The sequence below is a fragment of the Rhinatrema bivittatum genome, chromosome 4 (genome assembly GCF_901001135.1).
Source record: "Rhinatrema bivittatum chromosome 4, aRhiBiv1.1, whole genome shotgun sequence".
Lineage (NCBI taxonomy): Eukaryota > Metazoa > Chordata > Amphibia > Gymnophiona > Rhinatrematidae > Rhinatrema > Rhinatrema bivittatum.
Window position 1 is genome coordinate 172324349 of NC_042618.1, and position 7306 is coordinate 172331654.

The 7306-nt window shown below is 41.7% G+C and overlaps 1 protein-coding gene across 2 annotated transcripts in view; it reads right to left on the reverse strand.

Moving 5' to 3' along the window:
* FAAP100 (FA core complex associated protein 100) overlaps positions 1 to 2718 on the reverse strand; it is a 105519-nt gene extending 102801 nt beyond the window's left edge. Inside the window, exons 1-2 of one of the 2 annotated variants that reach the window (XM_029599229.1) lie at positions 2580 to 2718; positions 2260 to 2327 (exon numbers count right to left, since the gene is read on the reverse strand). The gene's annotated coding sequence lies outside the window, so the exon portion shown is untranslated. The remainder of the gene's footprint in view (positions 1 to 2259; positions 2328 to 2579) is intronic. The other variant, XM_029599230.1, reaches the window with a different exon arrangement.
* Positions 2719 to 7306: the final 4588 nt, after the last annotated feature.

Consider the following 7306-nt stretch of genomic DNA (forward strand, 5'->3'; position numbering starts at 1 on the left):
GACCATATCATCTCTCTCTCCAAGTTTGGTTTTATCTGTTTCACTTGCTGGAGGTATACTCAATCAGTAAAATGTGTAAACGTGGAAAGGAAAATTGGGAAGCTGCAACCAGAGAACATGTTGATTTAAATAACATTACTCTTTAGGGCAATGAAGGGTATCCTTGCTATGTCAGAAAGGCACAGAAATAAAGTCCAATTATGGGAAATATAAGTTAAAATATACAGACTAGCAATAAACTGAAGGATGACTATCTGCATTAATTATTATGGAAGCTGAGTGATGGTAGTCTACTACTAGCATTCCCTTGTAACAAACACTTTAGTTTCATCCTGCGAAGAAAGTCTTGCACTGGTTTTGATATCCATGGAAAAATTCCATTGTACCACATTTATTGTCCCCAACCTGTTGGTCATAAAGTGAGGGGGAGTGTTTAATCTGAATTCATGGAAAATAGCATGAATGGACCCCAAAATGCATTCCCAGGAAAATCTGATGACAAACGTTTGTTTAAAATGGATCCCTCTAACTCAGTCCTCAGAACTTTCAACCAGGGTTCTCTGGATAACCAAAATGTGTAAAACCAACCTGGAGGAGTGGCCTAGTGGTTAGAGAAAATGGGCTGAGAATCATCAAAGCCTGGGTTGAAATCCTGCTTCTGCCACTGACATTACTTGGGTAAGTCACTTTATCTCCTGTTACTGCAGGTACTCACGGGGTTATTTTCTAAAGACTTATCGCACACGATATGGCCTTTTCGCGTGCGATAGCATGCAAATTCAAATCGGGGCGGTGAGGGGAGGAGTCGGGGCGGACTCGGTGGTGTCTTCGCTGCCGGCGATAAGGTTAGTAACGTTATCGTCGGCAGTAGCACGCCGAATAGCACCACCTTTCAGGGTGGCGCTATTCGGTGCGAAAGCCAGCAGTGAAGACACCGTGGTGGTGTGAAGGCTGCGGGCTTTCGCAGGCCCGCCCCCCCCATTTTCGCTGGATTCATCATTCAGCAATGAATGATGAATCCAGGCCTTAGATCAGAGCTTTCCAAACTGTGTGTCGTGACATGTTAGTGTGTCGTCTGCAGTGTGAAGGTGTGTCACCCGGTCCACATAGCAGCAGGGCCGGTGGAAGTAGGGAACTACAGCAGGAAGATCGGCAGGGCCGTGGTGGGGCTTCAGTGCCAGTAGCAGCAATCAGCACCTCCCCAATTATCCACATGGCAGCACTGACAGCAATAGCAGAGGAATGAGAGAGGCTCTGAGGTTGCTGGCAAAAGAAAGAGAGGGGGTCTGCCTTCAGTGTGTGCAAGTGTATGAATAGGAGTCTGCCTGGGGGTATATATGTGTGAATGTATGGGTGCCTGCCTGAGGCTGAATCTGTGTATGAGAACCCCTGCCTGTCTTCCTGGGGTCTGTCTATGTGAGAATAGGTGTCTGCCTGTGTGTGGTGTATGTGTGTGAGAATATGGTGCCTGCCTGCCTGGGTGTCTGTGTGTGTGTGTGAGAATGAATGTGTGCATGCCTGGGGGGTGGGGAGGGAGCAGTGTGAGAATGAATGGGAGCTGCCTGGGGGTCAGGGTGGGTGTAACATTATGTAATCCACAAAAATGTATGTATATATTTAAGGAAACATACATACATTTCAAAATACATTTTGTTCATTTAACCTCTGGTTTACTAGTAGACTGAATTACTGTGTCATGAAATTATGTTTGTCTAAAAAGTGTGTCACCAACATGAAAAGTTTGGAAAGCTCTGCCTTAGATTGTAAGCTCTTTGTGTAGGGACTTATTATACCTGAATACTTATTACCATTGTACAGCTAAATATTATATTAAGTATTATTGTGGATATCCTGAAAAGCAGATGTTGATCCTCGGGGACCAAATTAGAGACACTGGACTGTCATTCCCCTGTCCCACTCATTACACCTTTTTAGTTTTCTGCTCTGCCTGAGTTTGCTTTCCTAACTCCAGTAATTAGAAGACAACACTCTTTTTAGATATAAAAGCATAGACATGGTTAGTTAATGTACAAAAATTGTTCATTTGACTGCAGGACTTTTATGGAGAGTCCACTGCTGAGCTTTCTGCTGGTTTTTTCCCTTTTAGATGGGAATGGTATCGACGTAGTTCAGGGGAAACAAGAGGGGGAAGTGCTCTCTTAATCTCAGACTGGGGTGATCTTGCAGAAAGCTGGTGTCTTCCTGCTCTCATCTCGTCCACGAAGGATTCAATCCCATCAAACTTGGTGGTCAACTCACCTAGTCTCTCCTTCAGAGTGTTGAATTCCTTGTACAGGTCATCCAGGGCATCAGACAGCGACTTGATCCTAGAAGGACACAAAAATAAATAAATAAATAAATAGTTATTGACACTTATATAGCAAACATGTCTAGCTGTCCTTGAGCAGAAGGTAAATTTAATAATAAAGGACCAGAGAGATAGCTTTCCGGTGCTCAGGAATTCATAGACTTATTTGTTGCTCATTGTTTCTTACACTGAGAGATCCTTTAGTGAACATCAGAAATATGCATTATATATACTGGAAGATAATGAAAGATGTAACCTGGGTATTTCTTACTTTAGTTCCAGGATCCCTTATTTGGCTGTACTTTCAGATAGTGGTGTAACTGCCTCTGTCCTCTCCATACCTTCCATAGTCGGGTAGCACTGTGTGATGGTCATGCAAGAGGAGGTTTTTAAACTGGGTCATGATAGCAAATTTCCAGTTATCTAGGACCGTGGTTAAGTTGGCACATCCCTTTGTATTCACTTTGTCAGCTGCAGAAAGAAAAACAAACAGACAAATCTAGCAGTGATCTGAGCATGCTCAGTACAAAGAGATCAATATAACCCAAAGGTGCAGCTGAAAAACAGAATGCTTCAAATTGTGAAAATTCAGCTGAAAAAGAACTCATGAATGAATCTATCTAGCAACCGTCATAAAGTAGCCTCAAAGAATGTGTGGCTTATTGATGAAGCCTATAGTACTTCAGGCTTAGTATAATCATAGGTTGCAGATAGATTTGTTTTATGCACCCACCGGTGCGATATAGCTGAAGCGCAATCACTGTATGCTTGAATTGACTAGTGAGTGCACTTATCTTAAACTGCCACGTAGAGAGAGTTGGCTTGCACGGTCCTGAAGTTACCTCCGACACTACAGTGTTTCGGAGTCGTATGCTCCTTCCTCAGGGATCTCCAGGTAAGAACGAGCCATCTACATGAATCTGCGTGGGAGATGAATGCAGCATAAGAGTTCTTTATGTGTCAACAGACTACATAAAGAACTCTTATGCTGCATTCATCTCCCACGCAGATTCATGTAGATGGCTTGTTCTTACCTGGAGATCCCCGAGGAAGGAGCATACGACTCCGAAACACTGTAGTGTCGGAGGTAACTTCAGGACCGTGCAAGCCAACTCTCTCTACGTGGCAGTTTAAGATAAGTGCACTCACTAGTCAATTCAAGCATACAGTGATTGCGCTTCAGCTATATCGCACCGGTGGGTGCATAAAACAAATCTATCTGCAACCTATGATTATACTAAGCCTGAAGTACTATAGGCTTCATCAATAAGCCACACATTCTTTGAGGCTACTTTATGACGGTTGCTAGATAGATTCATTCATGAGTTCTTTTTCAGCTGAATTTTCACAATTTGAAGCAGTACAAAGAGATGACAGGAGAAACATTACTGAAATGTTGTAGTTGTACTAGAGCTTCAGTGTATTCTTTAGCAAGTAAAAGGTACAGGAATATGAAGAACATTTAGTTCATTTGATGAAGGGGACACATTCACAAAGTGCAAGATATGTTAAGCCTTAACCTTGCACATGCTGTGGCTGTGAAGGTAGCACCCCTGGGGATAAAGAGTTTCAGCCTTTGCTGAGTGGCCAGAGTCCATGGTAACCAGGGTTTCAGAGGGAGCTGCGGCCTGAGGACTTGTCAGTATTATGGCTGGGCAGAGTTGCAAAGGAGTTGTGAAAATAAGGGGAGGATCCTGGATAGTTGTGAATAAAGCTCATGGTACTATACCCCTACAGAGGCTGGTTTCAACTGAACTGGAAACTCAAAAAAGCAGAAGTAAAGTGCCAAGCAACCTACCCCCCCCCCCCCCCACACACACACAAATAAATCAAATTAAAACAACAAAAAAAAGAATTTATCATGCAGGAACTACACAGGATCATAAAATACATTTGGAAGCAATGCAGTCAAAACATTTTACAACTTATATTATTCATTGCCATTGCCTTATCTGGAGAATAAATGATCAGACTTGGAGTAAAGACTTGAAAAGAAGACCAGATAGTTCCAGTATGTGTTCTACACTTTATTATATTTGTCAATTTTAGATTTTAACAAGTATGATAATCTTTAAAGGGTTGCAATGTCTCTTATTAAATGAGCACGGCTTTATGTGAGATGTGATGGGGAGCGTGGACTCCAGATTCTCCTGCATCAGACTGGCAAGGGTCTGGGAGTGATACTGAGTTTGGTACCTCAGGCTGACAGGATCTGGGAGGATGGAAGGGGTGATACTGTGGTACCTCAGGCTGACAGAGTGTGAGAGCATGGCAGGGTGTTAGAATCTCAACTGAGAACTCTCAGTGGGGTCAGCTGAGAACAAAGGTATAGCCCAGGTAAAGTTATAAATATGAGGTCAGGGTCAATGGGGATTGGAGGGAAGGAGGACCATTTGACCTAGGCCTCAAGTTCAAAGGAATCCTCAAAATTAGACTTTTGTTAATTTTTTGTTGTCACTTTTTATTTTGGCAAGGGGGCCTCAAAAGTTAGGTAGTTAGAGCTATGAAAGGTCCTGGATGTGATCATGCAGGAGCACAAAAGTCCTTGAAATCTCATGCAATAAACAGGATCATGGTAAATTCTTTGACTATGGGGGCTACTAATTTAGCTGTATTCTGTGTCTATGTTCAGCATGCCAAGGAGCAAATCCATTGTAATTCTCGGGCAATGGGAGCTGATTCCTATGTCTTAGATGTTTGCAAGCCACCACACTTGGGAACATGCAGGATGACAGCCCAAGGAGGGCCACTGTCAGTGCTCTTACCTTCAGCCTTGTATTCCCACTCTCCATATTGTCGTCTTCGTTTTACAGCACAGCAGAGAGCTGCTGTCAGCATCAGCAAGAAGAAGATCTTTCCCATTATCAGTCTGCAATTACAACATTATTATGAACCAAAAGGAATATTATCACTGTCCAGAGCACTTTCTCTCTGCTTTAGAGTTCCTATAAGGGCGACTGCTGCACACTTATTACAATTAGTTAGCCCCCTTGTCCTCACCTGAGTGTGAAACTGTAACCCATGAGGGACAAATTCTCGAGAGAACCATCCCTGCCTGCCAGGGAAACTACCTGACTCCAAGTCATTCTACACACTCACCCAATCTTGCCAATTTGTTCAGTGTTAGGTTTCGGTATTCTGGGATTGTAAAAAAAAAAAAAAACCCAACAAAAAACAACCAAACAAACACACAACCCATAGCTTGTAAAATGTCAGAATGCTTTGGGTGGGTCATAAATGAACAAGACTGAAATATAATCTTTTCTGTTCCAGTTCAGAAACTTCCAAACAAACATTGGGAAAGATCCTGCAACTCCCATCAAGCAACTCCCACTTCCCTTGGATAGAGCAACCAAAGATGCAGACAACTGGAAAATGAACCAGAGGACTCCTTAAAACCAGCTCTGCAATCATTACCGCCACAGCTGTAAAATGAAGGGAACTTCTACTAACTCACTGTTATTCTCCTTTCTGTACCCTGTCATTTAATATTTACTGTTATTCCTAATTTGTATATTTTTCTCTTTTTTATTTTAAATCAATTTAAGTATTTGGCAACACATGTCATTCCAATAAAGTTATCTAAATTTTTCTGCTGCACCTACAGAACAAACATTGAATAATGAATAACACATTACCCACAAAAACTGGTCAATATTATGATTGATCACAAAGGAGAAATGTGTGGCAAAAATTGTACTGGACAATAACAGTTCATCAACAGAGGATTACTTTTATTTTACATATGCACACTAGACATTGTGCACCAACTTAAATCCACAGTAAACATTAGTGTAAATGCAAAGGATTGCCCAGTCCAAAGAAATCTGACAATTAGAACAGGAAGGCAGAAATGCGTGTGCAGGAAAGCATTTTGTGACCTGGTTATGCCTTGCACATCTCTTTCCTAAGAATCTGAACAATGCAGATAAGGAGGGAAGGGAGAGAGAATCTCTTGGCCTGAAATTCGTTAATTAGCCGACTGGTTTGGGACAGTAACACAAAACATCGGATCTAGCAGCAAGCTGGGTAATCAGGAAAGAAAGAAGTAATTGCTCCTTATGGTATGTTTTTGGGGGGGGGGGGGTTTGCTCAACTTCCTTTCTTTGTCTCAGTTATCTTTCTCATTTTTTTAATTCTCTCTTTCACGTCCATCTTGTTTTTAATCTTCCCTTTCATGATGATTTTTTTAAGAATATTAATCTCTTTTGTACCAACAGTAGAAACAATAATAGTAATTTGATTTTACCCAATTTTCTTCCAAAGAGGAACTCGACCTGTTTTGCAGTTTAATTACTTCAGAAAGATTCATACAGCCACTTCTGGGGTGAAAAAGTCTAATGCAGATGAAAGTTTCCAAAGGATGAAGAAAGGAAGAACAATATTATTATGCATACAGTTAGATAAACTGAGGTACGGGGCAATTGAGGGCTGAGGATGCACAGAGAGGGTGAGGAAGAAGAGATTTGAACTTGGAAAACTCAGGAGCTCTTTTAACTCCTGTAGCAGGGTCCTCACCACTGGATCACAGCTCCTTCCAGAACGTTTCAAATAATCTCCTAGAAATAATATATATAAAATAATGCTTTTTTTCATTATGAACCTGCTTCTGATCTCTGTGGCACTACTAGACGTTTGCAACACTATACAAATAAGTGTAAGGTGCTGTCACTCCTCACTAGAGCCTTACAATCTAGTCAAGAAGTTCATTGTCGCTTTTGTGCGCAGTGTATTTTCAAATCGGTTGCTTAAAAAAGAAAAGAAAAACATAGATGTAAATAAAGCCGCTTTTGTTCTGTGGACCTGTTTCCCGGGCCATTCTTTTAAGACAGAAAAATTAATTCAAGGCATTTTCATCCTAGTGCAGGGAGGCTGAATTCTACAGAAAATGCTACCAGCACGCCAGTCTTTCCTACCGTATGCTCTGCCTTTGAAGAAACATGCCCTGAAAAGTGAACTTCAGATACGCAACAGGAAGAAAAGTGGACATTTAGAGTT